The sequence below is a fragment of the Triturus cristatus genome, chromosome 6, assembly GCF_964204655.1.
Source record: "Triturus cristatus chromosome 6, aTriCri1.1, whole genome shotgun sequence".
Taxonomy (NCBI): Eukaryota; Metazoa; Chordata; class Amphibia; order Caudata; family Salamandridae; genus Triturus; species Triturus cristatus.
The window spans coordinates 1903101818-1903127849 of record NC_140589.1 but is presented as its reverse complement, the minus strand read 5'-3'; positions in this window follow the sequence as shown (position 1 = coordinate 1903127849).

Sequence of the window (26032 nt, the reverse complement as noted above, 5' to 3'; positions counted from 1 at the left end):
GACGCTCCTCTGCCCTAGTGGAGGAGCTGCCCCTGGTGGGAGACAAGCTGGGACCTAGGAATATCCAGCAGTAATCGAGCTGCCACATTTTGAAGACGCTGTGACTACTGTAGATGCTGCGATTGGATGCCCATGTACAAAGCGTTACCATAGTCCAATCTGGACAGGGCTAATGCAGTTACCAGGGTTTGTAGGGAATCTGGCGGATAAAAGGGCGAACTTTCCTGGAAGAAAAAAAATAGTTGAGGTGAGGGTACTGATCTTATTTTTGAATATCAGTTTGTCATAAAAAATGAACCCTAGGTTTTTTACCTTTTGCACTGGAACTGGGAGGTCGCCCAAGCTGGGGGGCCACTATCTAGGTTACCAAAAGGAGGTATCCGTACCTAGCAAAAGAACCTCTGTCTTTATTTATTTATAGGTTTTATAATGCACTTGAATCACCCCCGGAGGAGTATCTCAGTGGAAAGGGCACGGCAGGCTAAGCTGAAAGACCAAAGGCTTGAAAAGAAAGGTTTTAAGGCGCTTTCTAAAGCAAAGGTTATCGGGACATTGTCGAAGTTGTATGGGAAGCTTATTCCAATAAGACGGGGCAAGGTGAGAAAAGGCCTTCCCTCCTAACGTTGTTCTCCTAATCCGGGGTACCATGAGAAGGGATTTGGTGCCAGAGCGGAGGGTTCTAATATGGGAGTATCTGGTGAGTTTTTCGGCAAGGTAAGAGGGGCCTTTATTATAAAGAGTCTTCTACACCGTGCTGCATATCTTAAACTGCACCCGCTGGCAAACTGGAAGCCAGTGGAGTCGGCGGAGAAGAGGAAGGGATGGAGTCCTTGGGGGAGCATTGAAAACAAGACATGCAGCGGTTTTTTTAACCACCTGCAAGCGCTGCAGAGACGGCTCATTCGCCGAGTTTAATAGCACATTACAATAATTGATGTGACTCAGAACCATCGCCTGCATAAGTGTTCTAAGTGACGAGATAGGGGGAAGTGAAAAGACTCTCTGTAGTAGTCCCAATACATGAAAGCAAGAGCCGACTGTAGCAGTCACATGCTCCTTTAAGGTCAGAGCCTGATCAAAACGGATGCCTAAATTTTTAACACAAGTCTTAGGTTGAGGAGGAACGCCGAGATCTTCTGGCCACCACTCGGGTGTCCACCACAAAGGAGCATCACCAAAGACCATTAGCTCCGTCTTTCCAGCATTGAACTGGAGGAAGTTGTCCTTCATCCAGATAGAGATTGTGTTTATCTCTGAAGCAAAGGAGTCTTGAACTGAGGGAGTGAATTTATTAAAAGAAAACAGCAGTTGCTTGTCATCCACATAGGATATGGGGGCAAAGCCCAATGTCCTCAGGAGGTTAGCCAGGGGAGCCACATAGATGTTGAATAATGGGCTCAAATATGAGCCCTGGGGGACTCCCCTCTTTATTTCTCTAGTCTGTGAACAGTAAGGGCCAAGATTGATGGTCTGAGATCTAGAGGAAAGAAAGCTGGACATCCACTGCAAAGCTGCACCTCTCAGTTCTATCTCCTCCAGTCTTCCCACCAAGATCTGGTGCGAGACCGTATCAAATGCAGCAGAGAGGTCCAACAACACCAGAATCGTGGAGTGGCCACTATCGAGGGTCATTCTGATGTTATCCGTGACCACTAGTAAGGTGGCCTCTGTGCTGTAATTAGGTCTAAACCCAGATTGTGAGGGATCAAGGCCACCCGTGGCTTCCATGTAGTCAGACAGCTGCTTATTAATATGTTTCTCCACGACCTTGATCAGGAGCGGGAGGAGAGAGATAGGGTGAAGATTCGAGAGATCTTCCATTGGGGCCTTAGTATTTTTTCAGATCTGAATAATCTGAGCCGCCTTCCATTCAGGTGGTAGTCAACCTTCCTTCAAAGACCGATTAAGAAGTGGAGTGATATATGAAACCAGATGAGTGGATAATGAAGCAGCAGTTTTAGCCGGAATGATGTCCAGGGGAGATCCTGATTTAGCCGATCTCAAAGCTGCTTCTACTGCTTCAAGAGTTATCGGGAGGAAATTATCTAGCAGCTGCGTGCTACTGGGCACCCTTGAGAGGACGGCTGGGGAGGCAAATGTCCCCCCTGATAAGGTAATTTTATCATAAATCAAATCTATCTTCTGAGTGAAATACCTATCAATATCATTGCATAAAGTTTGGGACGGAGCCTCTACCGATTCGCATGCCTTGGGATTGGTGAAGGTTTTCAGGATTTTAAACAAGGTTTTGGACACATTTCCTGCCTGTGCTAGCTGTGAGGCTAAAAAGGTTTTCTGGACAACTTTTATATTTTTATGGTAGACACTAAGAGCTATTTTGAAATTTTCCTTGTCCCTAACTTCATGATTTCTACACCACCGTCTCTCTAAATGTTTACATCCCCTTTCTGCCGTTCAATTTGAGGCAGTTGGATCTCATCCACAGATTTACCTGTGTCCTGCAGCTATTAAAACGATCAGCTGTCTCTTCAACGTTGCTTGAAACTGACATCACTAACTGGGTGTCGTCAGCATCTGAGACTACTGAGAAGCCGAACTATCTGATGATTGTAGCCAGCGGGGGGACATATAGATTGAAAAACGTGTGGCTCAGGGATGAGAACTGTGGCACAACAAAGGGGAGTTTAAATTGCTCAGACGAAAAAACTCAGTACTCTACTGAAAGAGTCCTATTGGAGAGAAATTATCTCAGCAGCTTAAAGGCGGTGCCTCTGATCCCTAGCTCAGATAACCTGTTGGCTAATATTTTGAGGTTTACTGTGTCAAAGACTGCCGATAGAGCTAAGAAAATCAGGGCGGCCTTACCCCCAGTGTCCAGCATTGCTCTTAATACTTCTGCCGCCACGACCAGAGCTGTCTCAGTGCTATGCCCCTCACAGAACCCATATTATGAGGGATCTAGGAGGTCCATGGAAGAGATGAATGCCGTGAGCTGTGCATTTATTATTTTCTCCAGCACCTTAGCTGGAAAGGTTAGTCTGGAGATAGGTCGATAGCTGCTAGGATCTTGACAATATTTACAAATGGCAATGGTGGTTCGATTGGTAGCACATCTATTCTCTTTGTGCATTAGATATAAACATAGAACGTTGACGTAAAGGGTCACAGTGCATTGAGGAGGGGTAAACCTGCTGAAATTGTGTGTGGTTTTAATACTGGATTGGACCAGCTGTTTCTGATGCTGAAAGACCTGATGCTGTCAATGGAGTTAGGATTTGACTGGGTTGGAACGGGCTACTTCGAATGGGTGCTTCTCATTGCTCAAAAGGTGGCAATTTGGGATATTTATCTTTTTATTGGGACTTCATTGATTAGTTTTCCTGGCAGTAAAGTGTCACTCGTGTCAGCAGAATGTCATTCATAAGTTTACTAAAACCATTCAAATGTCGCACATAAGCAATATGAAAACTTTACAGCTAGGAGACTCCTGTTAGTGCCCTTCCATTTCTGGTGCTTTTCATCAGTTTTAAGATCTTTTTAGCGTTTCACGTTGCTCAAATGGGTGTCATTTCTGATATTTATATGTTTCCCTCATCTTCAAAGCTTGAATTTTGCTCGCCTGAAAGTGTCACTCATAGTCGTTGAATGTTACTCATAATTACAATGAAATTATGAAAATGTAACACGTAAGCAATCTGAAACCTTAGCAGCTATGGTTCACATATCCCACTACTTAACCCATACTCTTTGTATACACTGTAACTATGTACCTGTATCTATTTAATGAAACTGTGTTTATTCCATATGTCACTCGTATTACCTCTATTTCGTCTACTCTGTAAAACGTTCCGATGACTCTGGGTCAAGTTGCGCTATATAAAATCCAATAAATAAATACATTCAACAAAGGAACCTCTGGTCTAGATTGGCACCTCGCCTCAAAATCCCAACATTCAAGAAAAACAATAGGTGGCACATCCTTCTCTGTTAGTCTGCACAAGTTTAACTTGTATAGGTTAATGCATAAATAACTACATTTTTATCGTGACTATTTATCTAAAATTGTTAGAATTCAGCATCAACGATTGAAAGTCTGAGTTTATTAAATATAACCTAAAATCTAGAAATATTACCTTTCTTACACATATATACCTTCTATAAACGTATCTTTATATTCATTACTTTACTCTTAATTCAGTATCTCCAATGCACTAACCTATATCTCAGCCTATACCTCTCTCAATATATCTTCCAACTTCACTCCATGACTCATCCCAAACCCCATTCTACTACTATGATCTCCAAAATAACCCTTACTAGGCTCTTCCCTCCACCCCGTTGCAACATCTCTCGTTTACTATTCAGATATCCCAAACAAGCCTTTCTAAACCATTTCCTCATGTACCCCTCCTAGACTCATCTGATACCTCATCTTTCTCCTTAATCCACTTCGAGACTGTTCGCCCTCCATCTCTCGTTACTCATCCCAAACCTCCTCCTACTGTTATAATCTCCAAATAAATAGACCCTTCCCTCTTCTATCCCTCCACAATCCTCTTCAATCCAACTAACAGACTCACATGCCTACCGCTAAAATGAATTTCCTATTTCCCTATACTTCTTCACCACTAATCCTTTCTGGGTTCCGAGGTAACGTGCTACTCGCCAAAAAATACTTCGATGCCTCGTCATAGATAATAAGCGCTAAATAAATGCAATTAGAATTACTCCCATTCCCTGTATGTCTGAGCTGGTGTCTGCAATGTTTGTTGTATCTTGTGCTCACTTCACACAGGGAGAGTGAGAGAAGACCAACCTAGTTGCAATCTCCCAAAGTCATATCTGTACACAAAACAGCAACCAGGCTCCAAAGATGAAAAATATAAGGATACCACTTAGAGATCCTACCGGGAAATCCAAAGATTTTAAAATAGATGCCTCACCCACTAAATAGTGGCATGCTTCTTCATCTGCGCTTATCCTCACCCTGGTAGGGTAATACCACCAGGGCAAACGGAACCACAAATGGAAGTTCTTATATAAAATATCCATCTAGATAAAGCAGGGATCCAGTTGAAAGAAGAAAGGGTTCCAAACAAACCTCATGGTTATACCTGTTCTGAATTGCTATTTATTAGTAGGGTACCGTGGGTCTATTAAAATAGAGGTACTGGGTTCTAATTGAGCATTATCGTCTCAATCACTTCAGATTCTTGCCAACATGTTTCAGCCCTCACAAAGAGCCTATACACATCTGGGGCCTTCTTCGGGGCTGTATGTAAGTGCCTCTGCCCTTTTTGCATACGTTCCACGCATCTTAATGATGCATAAGGCTCTCACCTGAACTTGGATCCTTCTGTATTTCAGGGGTACCCTAACTATTCTTTTTTTGGGGGATCATGCGTGTCTGGCAGAGGGACCATCCTGTTGTGACAAGACGTACTGCCCAGACTGCCGCTGATCCTGTTTTTCGTAGCCTAAGCTTCCATTCCCTATATGTCTGTGCCGGTGTCTGGAATGTTGATGTGTGGTTGTGAGAAAATGGGTTGTATTATATGGTATGATTGTGCAACCTTACCATGTAATACACTAACCAACCCCTTTTAGGACCAATAGATTTCATTTGTTAAATGCTTGCTCACGCCTGGGTAGCTGTGGCTCTGAGCAGCATTTAAAAAAGCACCAAAATAATTGGATGACATAACTGAGACACTCAAAATCTGACCCCAATTTATAAAAAAAAGAATTTTTTTATGTATTTCTACAAACCATATTGAAAAAGATCCTCTCGAGGATTCCAGCAGTCTCGGGTGCAACTTCTGACAGTAGGGTCCTTCTCCACTGTGACGAGGCACAGTAGTCTGAGGATTTGGGCTATCACTTACCCTTAGTAGACTTTATCTGTTGCGTCCCTGTGTTGTGAATAGGAGGCCAGCTGACTGATCCTTGGAGCCTCTTGCTTTGGCTGGGCCCAGATAACAACTTCTCAATGAGTCGGACACAGCAGGTACAGTCCTTTCTCCTTTGCTAGGCACCAAGTACAGTCCACATCGGTGCAGCATACCTTTGCTGGAAACTGGGTGCAGCAGGGCAATCCTTCTTCCCATCCAGTCGCGATCTGAGTGGAGTGTGCTGTGGGGTGCTCTAATTATCTTCGGAAAATGGCCTCAGGGTCGGATTTGTTGGTAGCCAATGGACTACCAGGTTTCCTACTATCTGAAAACCACTTTCTGGGAAGTGTGGCATCTGGCTACCCTAGGGTGCACCATTCTGCCCACTCCCAGTATGGCAGAACTCCCCTCTTGTCTCCCAGCTCTTCTTAGCTCAACCCAGATTTGTGGCTACACTCCCCTGGAAAACTGGTTTGACAACTGGTTTCCCCTTTTTCTGTCCCTAGTGTCAGCCTCTCCCCCAGACAATACAGCAGCCTCTCTCCCAAGTGTTTCCCATTTGCCCTTCAAAGGAGGCTTCTGCTTTGAAGCTCACCTTTTGGGCAGACATCCATGTGGCTTCCTGAAGGAGGGAGAAAACACCTCCTTCTAGTGAAGATCCCTATTGTGTCCATTTCTGGGAGTTGTTAACACGTCTCCCCAGAAAAGCAAAAAGCCGACTCAATGACAAGAACTGATGTGCCACTGTTAAGGGCTCAGGGGATTAAAAGCAACACAGTGGTCTGAGGAACTCCCATATTCTCACTCTAGCAATGATAACTGTATCTCACAGCAAACCTAATATCCCATGACTTTTAGAAATGTATTCACCCCATATCACTTTTTTAACACTTCCCACAGCGTGGCCACAGAGGTAACAGAGCCCTGGTTCAAATCACTTGGTGGGCTTGTTTTAAGACTTGGTCTGACAGCTCAGATGGTCTCAGCCGCTATATTCTATGTATCATCGCATAGTTGGCGAAGGTCAAAACCATCAGAATCAGAGAATGATCAGACTAAGTCCTAGGTAAATGTACTATAGTTTCACCCTAGCCAATCGCATCTCTAGATCCTAACCAGTAATCGATCCTGGAAGATATTCCATGTACTACAGAATGGAATTTAAATACTCTGGATTTGGGGCATTTAACATGGTACAAGTCTAGCAGTTTGTACTGATGCATTATATTCCATAGATCTCCCTGCACGTGAGTGTGTCGGCTGGACCCGCTGCCAGTGCTATCCAAATCAGCTTGTAGCATTAAAGTATTCTCCGCATATTACAGAGTGAGAGGGAGAGGTTACAAGCCTGTTTCTAACTTTAGTGAAGAAAAAGAGAAAAAAAAACAGTAACAGCAGAGTTCGGCCCATTTGTGTTGACCAATGTAATGCGTGCTGAACCCAACAACCCCTGAACAACCACGCACCGGTCCTCTCCATCACAGAATGTGTCCAGAGGCCTGAACCGTAAGCCTCATTTAACCAATATGGCCATTTCCCTCAAATTCTAAAACAGTTATACCTTGGCACTCTAACCGTTAATGTACACAAGTTTAGTATAATAATCTACTACATAAATGGCCAATTAAGGAACCCAGTTCATTAACTTTTTACATGTAATTGTCTCACAGGGGAAAAAGCATCAAATGCACGAGCGTTATGTGAAAAAAGAAGAGAGCATCAAATGGACATATTTTCTATATAACTTTGTCTTTTAATCCAAAGTTTTCAAAACAATGCAAAAAGTTTATAAAAATAGAACATAGTAAGGTGACTAAAGATACATTAAAAAATGTTTCACTTGTGTTATTTCTTATTTTAAACACTTTGAACAAGTACAATTGCCAAAGCAAAGGTCCTAATCCTAGAGTCTTCAAAGTAGTGGCAGTATGGAAGTAGCCAGATCAGCCAACAAGTGTTTCGTTACTATACGTAACTTTCTCAAGGCTCATTCATTATATTGATGAATAGAAATAGAGGTATGGGCTCCAAATTTTGGAAAAATGATTAACCGCAACAGAAGCAGCATGCACCGCCTGAATTAATGCAATATCCACCTTATTCTTATTGAGTTATGCATTCACCAGTCGGGCCTTGTGACGGTTCTTCACCCATCTCACATTCCGGGGGGGAGCGTCTGGCTTACGGTGCTTCTGGTAAACGCCGTCCGCCTCATCCTCCAGCTCGCACCCAGGTCAAGAGTGGTGAGAGGAGAGGTGGAAGGGACAGTTCCAAAGTCCGCAGATCTTCCCCATTTCCAGCAGCAGTAATGAGTGTTGGGCATTAGAGCAGGATCCCAGAGGTAGGGGGGCCCTGGGTGCTACAGGGTCAAATAGTGATGCCGCTACCCGGAAGGAGGTAAGCCGCCGTTAAAGCCTCCTTGCCTCCTCCAGGAACCAGGGTCTCAGAGTTCCCAGAGGACGAAGGGGGAGATCGCTGGCGGCGGCATAGGAAAAGTTCCCTGGAGGTGAATGGTAAGGGGCCATCTCGCTCAGAGGGGTGTTTTGCCTGCAGAGGGATGGTGCGCAGCTGCTGCAAATGTCTTACGTATTTCCTAGTCATGGACTCAGTCCCCAATGAAGGCCCGGTCTCGGGGGACGTCGCAGGTTGGGCCCGCAGGCCCCTCTCCATCCAGCCGCACCTGAACCTCTGGAACGGCACAGGTAAACAAAAATCCCGATGCAGAGTTATCTCCCCACGGGTACCAGCAGGCAAATCCAAGTTTCGAGATGCGGGCCATGGGGTAGGGGTCAAATGCAACATTTGGGTGGGGACACATCACTGGATGCCTTAGCCCATTACCACAACCAGCAGTGACATCGTAGACCACCTCAATCTAAGTACTTGTGCACAGAGTTAGTAAAATTGATTCAATGTCTCCCTCGCATTGTGTTGATGGCTTAAAAGTTGTATTGTGCTTATATTTGTAACCGAAACAATCTTTTCCTATGTACAGGTCTCTGATTCATTCAGATCATGTTCGTGCTTTATAAAACCCTCTAAATAAAAATAAACAAATAATTATAGAAAAGATCAAGATGGAATGAATTTCTGCCACATCCACATCATTGAAGACACCAAAAGAAGGGAGGGGGTGCTAGACCATTTACTCACATTAGAAGAAACTAAGGGGGTTCATTGACCAGGTACTCACAATTTATGAGACTAAGGATAGCGGAGGAGTACACATTGCTGACATCTCTAGTCCCTCTCCATGCCCTCTAAACATAAATATTCTGCTTGATTCTCCTCATTAACCCCTTCCCATTTTTTCCCCAATGGTGGCCACAGAGTTTATCCTTTTGGAACAAGGCTTGTGGGGAGATAAAGCATTTACTTGGTCTTTCCCTATATATGCAAACAGATCTATTAATTTGGTTTTTTTTTTAGGTCGAGCCTGAGTCAGCACGTGTGTGCTGCTCTGCGAGACCTGTTGTAGTGGAGTATGAAATAGAAGCTCCAACCACTCTCCACCCATATTTTTCATTGGCTTGTGTCATTGTCCTTCGTAGATGCTGACTTTGATGAGTAAAGAGACTTGTTAGTCCTTCCTTAGTACCGCCTTGTCTTCATTTGTAACCTCCCATGGCAACTGGCCCTTTTACTTCGGTTGTTACACGATACGCCTTCTTTAGTCTGTGAGCACTACTTTCATTAATGAGTTTCTCTTACTGCAGGCAGCACATGCGTGCCTGCTTTCAACAACATGGGCACCTGCTTTCACTTTAACCCGAGCGCCCGCTTTCACTTTAACCCGGGCATAGTGCCAATATCGGCAACACTCACCAGCCCTCCCGCAGCAACATACATGTAACATAAATAATCATACAAGACAACTTTTTGGTGGGAAAAATTGCTGCAGGTTTATTAGCATACAAAATATGCCAACATGGTGGGTTATCTTACAGGCGATCCAAAGGCAAGCCGCCCCTCGCGGCCTACCACCTGATGGGCCAGCTTGCATCGTGGCCTTAGTCAATCGGTGCTTAGCGGTTGTGGTGAGGGGATAGCCCCTCCCACTTCCGGTGGACTATCAGTCCACCCTCTTACTCATGCCCCCCCTACGAGGCGCGGAGCATTCAAGCGACCCCCGGTTCAGGTTCCCAACGGCCTATAGGACAGACGGGGCGCCGTCGTACTACAGGGTCCACCACACTGACTTCCTGGGGATATTAGGCCTCAGCACCCTTTGTGCTCCTGAAGAGGGTACCCTTGAGTACCTTTCCGCATCTGGATCACCTTGTAACTCCGCCACAGACCTGGGTGTGGCGACCGTCGCAGCCAGGGCCCCCACCAAGGCTGGCATTCCTACTTAATATTTCCTACTTGCTATTTCTAGGGCCTCTCCCCTATCCAGCAAGAAGCAGGTCCATGCTTATACTGGACAGATGTACCCCATCGTCCTGAAAACACCCTGTGAATTTGGCGTGTAGCACCCATGTCTAATAAAGCCAAATCTCTGCTCAGTGAATTTACGCATAGCGCAGATGAACCTCCTGCGCGCAGGCGCCATCGCCTCCCCCGAGCGAGCTACATGTCACGGGAGCCGGGGGTGATTTCAGACCACTGAAGTTCACCTGTCCCCAACTGGTTGCTAATTTGCACCCTGTGGTCTTCGTGGTCTTCTTCTAGGGTGCATTACTTTGCCACATTGACCAGACAATTTCATAGTTCTTTTCGATTTATCCCTGGTGCACATAGGAATGGTGTCACAATGGGTTTGAGGGAATAAGTGTATGGTGCCCGTTATTAGACACTGCACCCTTTCGTGAAGTGACAACTTACGCAGCCTACCCTGCTTGCCGAACCTTCAACCGGTCACAGATGCCCAGTCCCTGCTATGCACCTGTGACCCTTGATACTTACACCGGTAATGGTGTCGGACTACCAGGTTCTGTGTCACATGTTTCGCTGTAGTCCCTTTGGTGGATCCGCTGGGACCCTTCTGTAGCCCTGCAAATGTTGTGTCACGCACTACGGCCCTTTAATGCCCTTGCCCGTCCCTCTGACAGCTTGATGCCCCCGCAACTTTGGTGAGAGATTTTGGACCCAGCAAACCCCAGTCTATGTTTCTAACATTATCTCCCCTACAGGCTCCAGTTAGTGTGAGTGGCTATCCCTGTCCTGGCAAGGCATGTCAGTGGCCATTCCCCCCCTTTGGTGACTATCCTGCCATGGGATATGTGACATAAGCACTTGTGTCCTTGTGTACTTGCCGTTTAAAAGGGGTAACCATATGAACGAACCCCTTCTTGAGCAATGGGAACGCCAAAACAATTGTTCTTCAATCATTATATCCAAATTATGCTCTGACTCCATGTTCCCCTCAGCTTATTGCACCGCAACCCACAAATTAGCTGGCAGCTACCGCAGGTAGAGCGGGTGTTTTTGTCTATCCTGGATGGTCTCGAGAATCCATCTCTTGGTGCATGCTTGCAACCCTTAACATTATCACATTAGTTGGACAAGCCCACTGCCTTGCCGCAAGCTTAGCTAAGCCCCTGCAGAAATCGCCTGCCTGTGCGAACCGACCAAGCTATCTCCCTTGGCATCCCATCCCTTTAACACAAGGTTTACCTCTTTAGGCATGTCACTAATTGTCTCCATCATGCGTTTAAGCTAGTTTGAGACCTGCTTAGACAACATCCCTTCTAGTACACCGTGCAGAGTAACTATTCATGTTTGTCTCTTGACAAGTCGCCCCGTTTGGGCACTCGTTGGACCCAAGGAAGCTTCTAACAAGCACCCTATCCAAATGTATGAATCATGTTGCGCAACTTGGGACACTATTACTTCATCACTTCGTACTTCCCGGCATGTAAATACTGCCTAAGATCTCCCCACCTTAGTACCTGAATAACCACTAAATAAATACTGTCTCAGGGAGACAGATGTTAATGTTAATGTTAATGTTAAAATAAACTTATATAGCGCACAGCTACTCTAAAAGAGTGTCCCGGCGCTTTCCACAGGCGGCTCCGTGTGTAATAACATAACAAGAAAAGAAAACTAATACTGAAAAGAAGAAAAAGAAAGAACCCCGCAAAGAAAACAATTAAACATTAAAAAGCCAAGTCTTCAGGCTCTTCCTGAATTGAAGCAGATTCGAGGTGCTGCGTAGCGCCAATGGCAGAGAGTTCCACAACTGGGGTGCCTTAAAGCTGAAGGAACGGCCCCCAGTCCGCGCCTTCCGCACACGTGGCACCACGGCAGTAAAAAGAGATTCGGACCGCAGTGAGCGGGCAGGACGATAGAAGTTCAGTCTACGCCGTAGGTACCCAGCCCCTGAGCCAAACAAGGCTTTATGCATCAACGTAAGGGATTTGAACATAATCCGCTTACGGATAGGCAGCCAATGAAGCCTCTGCAACAGCCCAGAGGCTCGAGACCGCCTATGCAGGCCAAAGATGGCACGGGCAGCAGAGTTTTGTGCCACCTGCAAGCGTTGGACCAGGTAGTCCGGGAGGCCAAGAAAGAGGGCATTGGCATAGTCGAGCCGGGACCCGATGAGCGCCTGCACTGTAATCCGCCTATGCTCCGCAGAAAGCAGTGGAAGAAACTTGCGGAGCATCTTCAGAATACCAAAGCAGGTTCCGGCCAGACCCAAGATGTGCGCTCTCAATGATAACTTATTATCAAGTTTGACGCCAAGATTTTTAGCGACCGCAGATGATTGTATCGGAGGGCTCATTTCAGATGGCCACCATTGCCGCCACTCAGGGTCGGTGACACAGCCGAAAAATAGGACCTCCGACTTACTGGAGTTGGCCTTCAGGTTGTTATGATGGAACCAATCGAATACCCTGCCCAAACAACCCCGAATACTCTCTCCATCAAATGGTTGGTCTTTACCACAAGTGAAGAGGAGTTGCGTGTCGTCGGCGTAGGACACGATCTGGGCCCCGAAAGCCTCCACCGCCGCCGCCAGGGGGGACATAAAGATGTTAAACAGTGATGGGCTCAACACAGAGCCCTGTGGAACCCCAACCCCCAGAGGCGGCATCTCGGCGGAGCTCTGGGAGACCCAGATCGTCTGGCGGCGGCCTTCCAGGAAAGACGTAAACCATTTGAGCACCGTCCCCCTAATGCCGATGTCGTGGAGCCTAGCGAGGAGCGCCGCATGGGGGACGGTATCAAAGGCCGCCGACAGGTCCAACATGACTAACATGGCCTTGCCACCAACATCCAAGGTCTCTCTGATAATCTCGGAGACCTCCAACAATGCCGTTTCCGTACTGAAGTTGGGACGGAAACCGGATTGGGAAGGATGGAGCAGATGGTTAGACTCAAGAAAGCTCGACAAGACGCCATGAACATGTTTCTCGGTAATCTTGGCCAGAGCCGGGAGAAGTGAAATTGGCCTATAATTGGCCAAAACCTCGGCATCAAGGCCCGGCTTTTTCAAGAGGGGGATCACCATCGCCCTCTTCCAGGTGGAAGGCACCCTTCCCTCCCTCAGGGAGGCATTGAGGATGGGGTTAACCAGGGGATTCACCACCGCCGCCATCCCGGCCAGAAATTTGGCAGGGCATGGGTCAAGTGGCGAGCCAGATTTAAGGCTGGTAAGCAGCGCCCGTGATGCCTCGCAGGTGACTGCTGGAAAATCTGTCAACACTGCGGCAGGCAAGGGCGGTAGCTCACGTTCCGCTCCGGGGCCACATCCACCATCCTCAGCGCTTTCCGAGAAGGAGGCCTGAATTGCCTTGATCTTATTAGTGAAAAAGCTGGCGAGATTACACGCCCACGCCTCCGATGGCACTGGTGGAGCTGGGTATGAACTGGGGGTCGTGAACTCCTTCACCACCGTGAAGATCTCCTTACAGGAGTTCGCCGCCACCTCAATCCTCTTGGCAAGGTATTCTTTTTTGGCATGTAAGATGTCCCGATGATAGGCCTTAATAGCCGCCCTGTAGGCGAGTTTGTCCACCTCGTTGTACTGAAGGCGCCAGGCCCGCTCAGCAACCTTGCATTTGCTGCGGGCCAGCCGCAGCGCCTCAGTGAACCACGGGGCAGATTGCCGTACAGCCGTGGGCCGAGGGGCTGACAGTGGGGCAAGATCGTCAAGCCTTTCAGTCAGCCATGACTGCAAAGCCTCCGTGTCTCTTTCCAGATCACCCGAGAGCTCACAGGGATGTTCCGCGAGCGCCTGCTCCAGCATATCAGGTGTCACTCTATGGAGCGCTCTCGAGGCCAATCTAGGTAGCATGGGGGCGATGTTATCCGGCCGCCCATTCTCACACACAGAGAACCTGATCAGCCTATGATCCGTCCAGAGCACAGACAGAGTCTCTACATCGGCAAGCGGAACTGAAGAAAAGACTTGATCGAGGGTATGCCCTCTCTCATGCGTAGGACCTGACACGCACGGTAATAGACCCAGAGGAGATGTAATGTCCAGCAGTTTGATAGTGACCGGGTCACTTATGACATCTAGATGGAAGTTGAAATCGCCCGCCACTACACAGTGCTGTGTCGTGAGCGCCAGTTCGGAAATTGCTATCTGCAAATCCTCCAAGAAGGAGCCCATCGGGCCTGGTGACCTATAGACCAACAGCCCCTTAAATGCTTGGATCGAGGACAGTCTGAGTGTAAAAGCAATGGACTCCGACCCCCCAATAGGATTAAGAGGGAGAACAGAGCAGGAAACATTCTTCCTCACCACCACAGCTACACCACCCCCCCTGCCTTTCTCTCTATCCTGCCGAAAGATGTTATAGGCTGGGGGAATAGCGGAAAAGATATCCGGATTCGACGCTTCACCCAGCCAGGTTTCGGTTAGGAGAAGACACAGGGGGTTTTCCCTCACGAGGAGATCATAAAGATGCAAGGCATGACATCCCAGCGACCTCGTATTCAGGAGCAGACATAGGTGCCTAACCCGAGCCTCTACGGGCCTGCCGACATTAACCACAGTCCACGTGGGCGTCCAGCCACAGGCTGGACAGCGGTGCTTACCCTTAATGCGCCCCGGAAAAACCGAGCGGCAGGAGCAAGAATGAGTCTGCATGGCGCGCAGCACCGAAGAAGTATAGGTGATCATCCTCCCCCTCAACTGCCCGAGCCGCAGTCCACCGTCGCCCCGGCGCCTCCGGGTCGCTGACGGGCGCAGACGGGCAGGACTCCGGCACGACTCAGGCTAAGCGAGGGTGTCCACCTGCGCGTCACGCTGCGCGTGGAGGAGCGACTTTAAGTAGACTCCTCCAGATTACTAGTGCACCTGGCCAAGGGCCCTCCACTGCGTGTGAACCCCTGCTGTTGCGTTTTAGACTGTTGTTTTTGGCTGCCCACATCTGGACCCTACAAGTAAAAAACAGCCAAACCGATCGCAGGCCCTCCTGCTAAGACACAACCCTATATGGCCATAAACGCCAATATGTGTCCAATGTATTCTGGGCAACAGAAATTGAAACAACCGTTAAATCCAAAGGCAATAGTCACCAATAATCTTGACTTACTCAGTGCCTGTTGTAGTGGTCCTCTCTGAAAGCCAGACAGTGCCACCTAGTGGCCAACTGTCAGAGGCGCCAGTGGTGACAATTGAGGGACGGTGCCGCGCACCAGAACGCCCCCCTGTCAGATTGAGCACCGGTGAACTTGCTTCTGGATATAGCAGTGGCGGACCATTGCCGCACTTCCGGAAGCCCAGACTTGACTTTCTCACCTTGTGGGGTTAAACCAGTTACAAAATTGACAAGTGTGTACCCCGCAACTAACTAGATGGGGAGAAAATGTAAGGGCCCCTCATCCTGTTGCAGGGATTCTGCTTATGCACAGAACTATGTGCAGGAAACCAGGACCTCAGAGAATTGTGGTGTACCAGAAACTCCCCTCAGAACTAAGAACCCCTATCCGACTAGCTTAGTGTCACATTCGTTATCCGAGATTTAGCTCGGCGGTCCCAAAGTATAGACAACCCAGAACAAGCGACTTAGATACTCTCAGGAGTGGTGGGAACCCAAAATACCCGTTGGTAGCTATATATCAGTCCACAACAGAATAACAAAGACACGGTAAAAGTTTAAAGAGTTTATTTTATAAACCTCGCGTCCTAAGATGCAGTACTCTGGCTAACACAAGCAGACAAATGGTTAGGATCAGCACCATCAGCATTGTTACAATACCATAGAAAATGAAAGGAGCAATCATAATAATAATGACCGTGGAACACAACCACTCTCCTTTCTCTAGCAACTAATAAGGTATTATTAGACTAATAGAAGGTCTCTTAGGCTTGCATGGGGGACCCCATACCTTATAGATCAGCTTAGTGGAATCACATCACAGGATCAGCTAGGCTCTCTCCTGCAACAGCTCTTCGTTTCGAATGTAACAGAAAACATGCTGCTCTGTAATATTAAAGGGCTCGTCTTTCAGGTATTGGCAGCTGTATGTATGTTATGGCTAAGAAGTGGTACGATCAACCTGAACACAACAACCTGCCCCGTCTAGTGACCCAGACTCGTTCCTTACACGGTGTACAGACCAAGGTCACTACTCGCTGTTAAGGATGTTAAACAACAGACGGTTCTCATGTGAAGCAAAGTCGAGTCAGCAGTTCGCGAATGAATAACATGTAACAACAGTGTCGCGTGCAAAAGCAGCAGAAGCAGCAAGCTGGCTTTCTAACAGCCATCGAGGTTATGCTAACTTAGCGTTACACATAGGGCGTGGTTAACCCACACTACATCCCCCTTTGATCGGACTACTAACCACTAGGGGCGCACTTATCAAGAATGCAGAATTCAAGTTAGAAAGAACGGAACCAAGGGCATGAACTATAAGTCCATATAAGGTAAGTGTAAGTTCGAAAAGAAAAAAAAATACAAAAACAGAAAAAAGATGTCGTCAGGTGGAAAAAAAACATGAAAAAATGGGAAAAAACGACACCGATCGATACATCAAGGGTCGATCAAGATAAATAGTCAATCCATAAAAGTATAGGCACAATAAGTTGCAACAGCCTCCAAGAGGAAATCATTGGAGCGTTCCGCAAAAGTATCTGCCATCCAGTTTAACAAGGGGAAGGAACACACGTATTCACTCACAATTGGAGCCTCCAGCACCACACGGGGACAACAGGAAGGTTCCTCGATATAACTTCGTTCCAGAAAGTCAATCGCAGCCTCTTCGATGGCCCAATTACCAAGGACTTCATGTGCCGCACCCAAGGCCATAAACCCAACACCAGAACATTCATACTCATGAGCCGTTAAGGGGCCCATCAGTTGACCAAAATCCGGTACAGGTGACACCGAGGATGAAAGGCACAAATCCAGAGCCCATTGGAAAGGACAATCCAGGCAGTGAAAGACGGGTTGCACACAAGTAAAGAATGGAAACCGGAAGGACAATCCATACGCGACACTTAAAGTCGCCAAGGGCAACGTGCCATAGTATTCAAGCATCCGGTTGCGCAGATGAAACAGCCGGGGCATGTTGTCTCTGTACGCAAGTTGCGCAGTCATTGCGTAGGACGCAAACCAGCAAAAGTATTCCAGCAATAAGGGCAAGAAGCAAAGGAAGACCTCCGAAGACGCTGGAAAAAATAGAGTGAAAAAATGCGGGCATCACACCAATAATAGTCTGAAAGGAGGTCACGAGGCCAGAGCCCACTAGTTTAAAAAAATGAACTATGCCGGTCGTAGACGAGGCATTAAAGATAGTCTGTATCAATGTTCCAAAATGTAAGGGGAGGTCAGTATTCAAAAGCGCCTGCACCTCCGTGCGGGTGTTTGTCACGTGAAGAAGAAAGGTTTGACGGGATGCAGTTAAAGCGACCTCCGTTTGAGACAAAAGAGCCCTTATTCTGCTCATCTGGTTGAACTCTGCGCTCAAGGTTGGAATCGAAGGCCAGATAGAAACATCGAGCCGGCCATGCGGGGGTGGGAAAAGGACATTATTACAGCAGACTACACGCTGAGAAACAGTGACTATGTACGGAATGCCCTTTAACATCCCACAGCAATTCTCATTATTTAAAAGCAAATAACTACCGTTAGCAAGCAGTGTGAATGAAGGGGTTATAACTGGTACAGGTACACCTTTCAAGACGCAAGCTAAATTAGGAGCGTGTACATTGCAAGCACCATGTAATTGTATGTGTCTACACACTACAGAATGATCAGGAGCAGAAGTGCATTCCTCACCCTTTAGATAAACCTCTGTGCCCTCCCGCATGCATCTATATGTAAATGGGAGCGACCAAACTTCGTGCAGGAACGCACTACCAAGTTGTTCATACCTGCCAAGAGCATTATGTTTCATGCATGAACTAAACTTAAAAAGCGAAAAAGGTAAAGTGATTACACCGTGGATAAGCCACGTGGCCGAATTTAACTCGGCAATAGAGAAAGGCAAAGGTTCTAATTTCTCAATGTGCAGTAATGAATAAGTGGCATCTTTCATAGACATAAACTGTTGCTTTGCAGTTAAATTAAAAGGGAGGAACAAAGAGGAAACATTCATGTAATCCCATGGCACTTTCCCTGCCTTTAACGTTTGCAAAGTCCATGCAAACTGCATAACAGAACGCAACTGATTCTGGCCATGGTACAACACAGACAAATCATCCTGCACAATATCTACGACAGATGAAACAATATTATCTAAAGTGTAAATTCTAGAAGACAAGGCATTTATACTATTATCAATCACAGCCAAACTTTTTCCATATTGGCCTGGTCAATAGCACGTAATCTGGAGGCAGCCTCAATTTGCGACAATTTCCAAACTTCATTGTAAATAGCATATACCCATCTTTTGGACCTGCCTACCGCAGGACCTTTAATAAAATCATTCAAATCAATTTTGTCGTCTAAACATGACAAATGCAATTTAACAGAAGCTAATGTGGAATGTTGCAGCCATGACTGGCATAACTTACCCACAGAGTAGGTAGTTACAGTGTGTGATGATTCAAAACGAGGATCTACCCTGACTTGAGTGTACCCAGGTGTCAGTGCTAAAAATCGACGTTGACAAGAATCTGAACCAGTTTGCCAAACCAACCAACCCTCAGGATTAAATGCCGAAACATTAAAGGTGGTGTTGGAAATAAGGGACTGCAACTTGGCAAGGGAAAGATCTGTGTAATTACCCCAGCCGGGATAAGCACCCAGATCCGGGATCGCGGGGGAATTCATTATTTTAGACGTAGACAAGCCAAAGCAAGTCGTCTGAAAAATAGATGAATTTAAAAATAACATATGGTTAGGGATAAGACAAGCACGATGCAAAGCTTCAGTTCCCTGAACCTGCCATGGTTTAGTACCCCAAACCGATTTAAGATCGATAGTAGCTTTCCATAGCTCATAGCCTCCGACCGCCAATTCGTCCATAATGGACTTGGAATATAATAATTTGGTATGTGTCAACCGCACCTTCGAGGCGGTTTCAGGTGCCATCTTAAAATAAAAGGAGGCCGGGTTTGACACACTAAAATCCGAAAAGTATGTGAACTTGTTCACTAACGTTGTAGAACTGCCCTGATGAGGGGCCGGACAATGTTCCCATTGTGTGTAATTAACAAAATTTCGAAAGGTATTTGCTCTGTGTAGGAAATGTGTGCCATAATGTTGATAACAAAATTGTTCACCATAATTAGCAGAATTTAAATATAAATCCTCAGCATCAAATGCAGCATAATATTTCAAATCAGAAAATAGTGCTTCTATGGCGTGTACATCCCAATCATCAGATCTAATATTCTGTTTAACTACATCACCCATAGAAACACGAAATACATTAGGCACATTAATCACTTCTGTAGGTCCATGAATTTGAAATTTAACAGCATCCCAAGCAATCCCATCATGCACAGGCCAGGCAGTAATGTTCACAAAAGTCTGGTCCATTTTCATAATGTGTGATGAGGAATGGGGGGCCAAAGTTCCAGCAATGGATTCAATCGAAGATCGCTCATTCAGGTAGTGTCCATTTATAAGTTTAAAAAACACTACCACAAAGCCAATTGTCATGAACAAAAAAATACATACCAGCACCAGCCAGATGTAAGTCCATGGTGCCACCTAAAAATGTCTCTTGAACCAGGCAAAAAATCTAGCAATTTTGGAAGGGGCAGTGGAAGTCATTGATTCAGTGTCAAAGGAAGAACGGGACTGGTTAAACGCTGTTGAATGTAAAAGAGGCAACGGGACATTTGCAGTATAAGCATACTCAGGATCATCAGACAAACCACCATCAACAGGCGGTAAAAGAGGGGAAGCAACAGCATGCATCTCAACGGCAACCTCAGGCATGATGCTCGAGGGCGGCATCACAACAGAATTTCGCAGAATGGAAGGGCACGAAACTGAAGGTGTCATACTATGAAATATCGGCCATTCGCTGTAGCTTGACATTGTCAATCGAGATGTACCTGTTTTCCTTGCGACCAGGAAGTGGTGGTAAAATGACTGTACGTGTACCCTGGACTCCAAGCACTGGGACTGGTGCACGATAAGAGGGGCCAAACTCTTTTTTGTTCTCCACCTTCTCACGGACCAGATCACCAACTCGAGGTAGCCAGCCGACTACCGGAATCTGGAGCTCAGCTTCGCATGTAGAGGGTACGTGTTCCTTCGCCAGAGTGTCTCTTGCTTCTTGTAGATTCTGCAATACAGCACAGTGATCATCTAGGTCAAAAGGCGCGGCAGCCGCCGCCATGTCTAGACCCTCAAGGTCCGGAACAAACTTTCTTACTCCAAAGAGCATCATGTATGGGGTCCACCCACCCAGAGACCTTCTAGGGAGATTATTAAGTGCACGTTGCACGTCATACAAGTGGGTCAGCCAGCTTCGGCCTGTACCTAATACCCTTGCTGTCAAAGATTGCTTTAGGTCACGGTTCATTCGCTCCACAACACTATTGCCCTCAGGCCGGTATGGAGACGAAAATTTGACTTGGACCCCCAAACTTCTCATGGCTTCTTTGTAAGCCCTAGAGGCAAACGCAGGGCCCTGGTCAGAATGAAGGGGACCACATGCAAAACTCCCAATAAAGACATGCAAATCCTTGATGACCGTCCGGGCATCAGTACTCCTTTGCGGCCACACCCACAGAAAACGTGCACGAATCCACTGCAACCAAGATGTACTTGTACGCAGTATCAGAGGAAAAAGGACCGCAGTGATCTAAATAAACACACGCAAGTGGTTGATTAGATATAAACAGCTGCGTTTGTGGTGGACGTGCGACAGTAGAAGGTTTAATCTGCTGGCAAATGTCACATAAAAGGACATAAGCTCGCGTTTGTTTGTACAAACCGTACCACCAGTAACGTTGCTGTAAAAGAGATACAGTCGCCGAAACGCCGGCGTGCACAGACGCAACACCTTCGTGGGCAGCTGTAATCAGAGATGGTCTGCAGTCCGCGTTGGGAATCAATCTGTCACCAACATCGTTAATCCTCACTAACGGGACGTTATCAGGACTTAAACGATAATGGTAGCGGGAAGGGAATCCTTTCGGAAAGCCCGTCCCTGTCTCGGACGCAGCAATAGCTGCCAAGATGTCGTCATCAATCCTAGTTTTGGATCTTGTAACTGCTGCTACTAAATATGTCGCCACTGCGGTTTTTGCTGCCTCGTCAGCCAAACTGTTACCGACAGCATGGACACCAACACGTTGGTGACTAAGAGTGTGAATTACATTCACGAGTGGCAGGCCTTCTTTAAGTTCTGCCACTCAAACCCAAAGCGTTTTGTGCTTTACTGTGCTACCTTTCGAATCACGAAAGTCATTCTGACTCCAAAAGTGTAAATTCTCGTTGTATGATTGAACACAATAAAACGAGTCACTCACTATAAGAGTGGTGACCCGAGTATCAGCAAACTCCAGTGCAAGCACCAGACCTCTCAGCTCTGCCAACTGCGCGGTACAATCACCCAATGACAGCGTATGCACGACATCAGACTGGAACTCACCGTTCACGAAAGTACCTACTACAATTGCGCAGGCCGCTGAATAGGCGTGCTTTGATCCAGTTGCGGGTTGCGCAGACCCATCAGTGTATATGACACAATGGTACTCCTCGAGCGGGCGCAAAGTCAGAGGAGCCGGATGAACAAATTCATACTCCAAGAACTCCTGTGTCTGTAATGCCGCGTCAAAGATATATGTGACGTCAGGCGAAGTCAAGGATGTTGTCCATTGTATCCACCTTGGATGCAAAGCCTTAGAATTAGGTACACTGGCTTTAGTAACCGCCTCAAGGGCAGGGTACGGTGTTACCACCAGCATTTGCTTTCACTGTGATAGCGCTCGCTCTTTCAAGATCGCCATCTGATCTGCTGTCAGTACTTTCTCGACAGCGGAGAAGCGCAGCTCAGCCGAAGTGTACAGATGAGATTTGTATGCAATGGGGACTGTGTCGCCCTCATTGAACGTCAAGTAGGTGAAACCCACTGCACCCGGTACGATTCTAATGACCAGGTTAGTGTGGTTATCACGAGTTGCCCCCCCCCTCCCCATGTCCCAATGCAGAGATTTGGGTCCAGGGGATCTGTGGATGGAGCACCTGCCGCATTGTCCTCTCAAGCATTCGCGGGGTGATCCCTAGGTGCTCGGGTAGAGGAGTTGGCCTAGCGGCTAGGGCGCTCGACCTCAGACCTGGCATGCTGGGTTCGAGTCTCGGTGGTGGGGTGGAACATCCTGTGATTCTGGGCAAATCGCTTGGTCCCCCGTACCTAACAGGGAGCTGGGGGACAAGTGGCTGCCCCCCGCAGTTGCTGGGGAGGCCCGGTGCCGCGCAACAGAACGTTTGGGTGTAGGGGGCCCACCATCCACATGGCCGCAGGCGGGGGGCGCTGCGGCATGCAAACGCATTGCGACACGGGTGGGGTTCGCGGACATCATGTGGGACCAGCTTCTCGCCGGGTGAGGAGAAGGTGTGGAAAGCGTGGTAAAGAGAGTTTACAAAGGAGCTATTACACCACCGATCGTATATGTAGATTCCTGGTGCAGTGAGGTGTTTAGGCCACTGGATGGCACTGTCCCTCGTTTTGCGATTTTCTCTCCTCGTCAGTCTTGGCATTACCACTTAATCGGTTTTCCTTCCTTCCAGGTCCTGCGTACCTAGGGCCTAGAATCAAGTGGTAGTTGTAAGAAGAAGGGTATGGATAGTTAATCTGATTTGGCAGATTTAATGTATACAGTTAAGGTGATAGCACAGCAGCACTGGTCCATTAGAATACAAGAGTCACCAGTGGAGGTAGCTTGGTGCAGTGGCAGTATAATGGCCGCAGACGTCTCCCTAGACGGGGGGCGGTGTCCTCAAGCTGCTCTCCCGAACCTCCCATGAATCTCTAGGAGTTATTGGTAGAGGATTGTGCCAGGATATTGACTTTTCTGGTAGGGTAACCGAGGGCTGCCGGCAGCGTAGCTGGGGCCTGCTGTTTTTTGGCCGGGTGGGGCAAAATGGGGCCCGCCTCTCGCGGGAAGTGCAACTGAGGGTGGTTGTTGGCAGTGCTCAGTGGGTATGGTAGATGCATTTAGGATCGCAAGCGCTTTCTTTCTGGGGTCAGACTCTCATGCAAACGCCATGTGTGCCTGTTTATGCACAAAGCCCTGGTTAAACCGTAAGCAGTTACACTACGCTCTCAACTGAAGGGGCCAGTGGTGAACAACCTTGATGTGTGGGGCAGCAGGTGGGGTGGTCACTAGGTGATCGAGCCGTTACTTTGTATTAGCTGGAGGACCATAGGAATGGCGTGTGTTATCCATTCTTTGTCTAGGCGGCCTCAGTGAAGAGGGGACGGTGGCTAATAGTGTATACACTTTGCACGAGTCCCTTGGCTTAGTGTTGGTTAACGACTCATCTCCCAGAGGCAGGGATGTGTTGCCTAACAGTTGATATGGCCCCGTTGTAGAAGCTGAAATAGAAATAATAAGGAATAACACAAATAACAAGAGTCTCTGTCAGCACAACTGTTAGCAAGATTTATTTGGGAACAACAAATAATGCAAAAGTACGTGCAGCACGGAGGCAGACAATAAAGATACTGAATGCCCAAAGATGTGACATTGGTGATAGCTTTTATAAGCCAAAACCACAAAGGATACGGCATCATCACATACGTAGCACAAATTAAGCATAGTTCATTTGACCAATTTGCAAGGGCCTAGATAGTTATATACCATTTAAGGTCCGAAAAGTACTGTTGCCGCCTGCGTGACCTAGGTCTGCTTCTGGGACTTTCCACTGTAATGTAAGATATAGGTCTGGTGCTTTTCCAGTTAATAGTTGCAACATAATAGAAAGGACCAGACATATTACAAAATGTGCTATGCTGAAATGTCTGTGTCTACATGAGCATCTTCCCTGTCACGTATTATTCTTGATCGAACCTTGTGTTACAAAAGCTGTGTCTCTGAAGCGAATGGTAAAGTACGGGCATTTTGTGCACTGCTTTTCATGTCAACATAGCAGGGCCTAGAAGCTTACAGCATTTGGTATCATACAAGAAAGATGGCTTCTACATTGCCCCATCTGATACCAAATCACTATCTTCTAACCCCTCACCTCCCTGCCGGCCATTGATGAACAGTATTTCAATAGTTTTTGTAAATATTATTATCAGTGCAGTCACTATTATCCATGGGACTGGTGTCAATATGGCTCCTAATTCTGATGGCCACGTTCTGTCCGTTCTTCTTTGTACTTGGCATTGTTCCTTTCTTTCACTTGTTTAGTTAATGTCTCTGAGAAGACCAGCTCAGATCTCTTCTATTGCATAAATCACGCAATCCAAAATGTCAAGTCAAAGGTCTGTTATTCCTTGTGCTGTTGTTTGATGTCCAAAAGTGTGGAACGAGATGTTTTGCAAGATCAGGTCTCTTAACACACTCAATAGCGGAGTATTTGGCACAGTTAGTTCCAGCACACTATTTAATTTTATTCCAGGACACAATAACCTCCTACGAATTATTAGTTGTTACTCTTCTACCCTCACTTGTATAGATCTAAGCCTTCCAGATCTTGTTGCTGGCATTTTTTCGTAATTGGGGTGTACTTAGGTAGTTACATACCCTTAACCAAGTGTTCAATTCAGTTCTTTGATGTTCCAAAGCCTTGTTTTTGATATCTAACTAGCGGGTGATGCACCTCCTAGGGGTCTATTGATGCAGACACCAGTCAACCATTTAGAAGAAAACGTTGGTGCCTTGATGGTGTACTGTCAGATGTTACTAGCACATGACAGTTGGCACTCCCTTGGAAAGTAGCTGGTACAGACGTCTTTGGCGTCATTATACCCAGAGACCTGGGCTTGTTGTGCGCAGTATGTTACTGCCTCTGGTGTCTTCTGTTTTCTGTTGGAGGCCTAGCCTGCCCCGAGCAGGTGTCTGCCTCTTATTTCCCATTGGTCTTGTCTTGCGTGCTTGATCGCATGTTGTACCTGCGAGGTACCTCAGATGTCGCTGGTGGTGCTGGTAGAGCTGGTTCTCTGCTGTCTGCTCCGTCTGCTTTCTTGGTGTGGGAGCTGTGGATCCAGGATGTCAGCCCTTGGCACTTCACTGCTGTTGCTATGCTGAGGATGATCTGGTGAGGTCCCTTCCACCTTGGCTGGAAGCAGTGCCGTCGGGTGTGGGCCTTTACCCAGATCCAGTCACCAGGCTGCAGGTCATGTGGCAGTGGAGATGTTGCCTCTGGAAGAGCCTGCAGTACCTGGTGGTGAAGATAACGTAAGGTCTCTGTTAATTTCTTGCAATAACATAAAAGCAGGTAGTCTGTTATTGATAGTGGGGCTGTGGACATGTGGCCTGCAATGTTCATGGGGTGGCCAAATACTATTTCTTGGGCTGGGCTTTGTTACCCTATCTGGCGTGCTCCTCATTGCCAGCAGGGCTAGTGGTAGTGCACCTACCCATGAAAGGTCAGTTGATGCACACATTTTCCCAATTTTATTTTTCAACACCCCGTTCTTCCTTTCCACCGCGCCCGCAGCAGGAGGGTGATAGGCGCAGTGTAACTTCTGTGTGATCCCAAGTCCCTTACATATTCCCCCTATGACGTGGGAAATGAATGCTGGCCCATTGTCGGAGCTCAGAAGGGCTGGTATTCCAAAGCGTGGGATAAGTTCCTGTAGGAGGCATTTGGCAACCGTATGTGCATCACAGTCTTTCTGCTATTTAGCGGAACTCG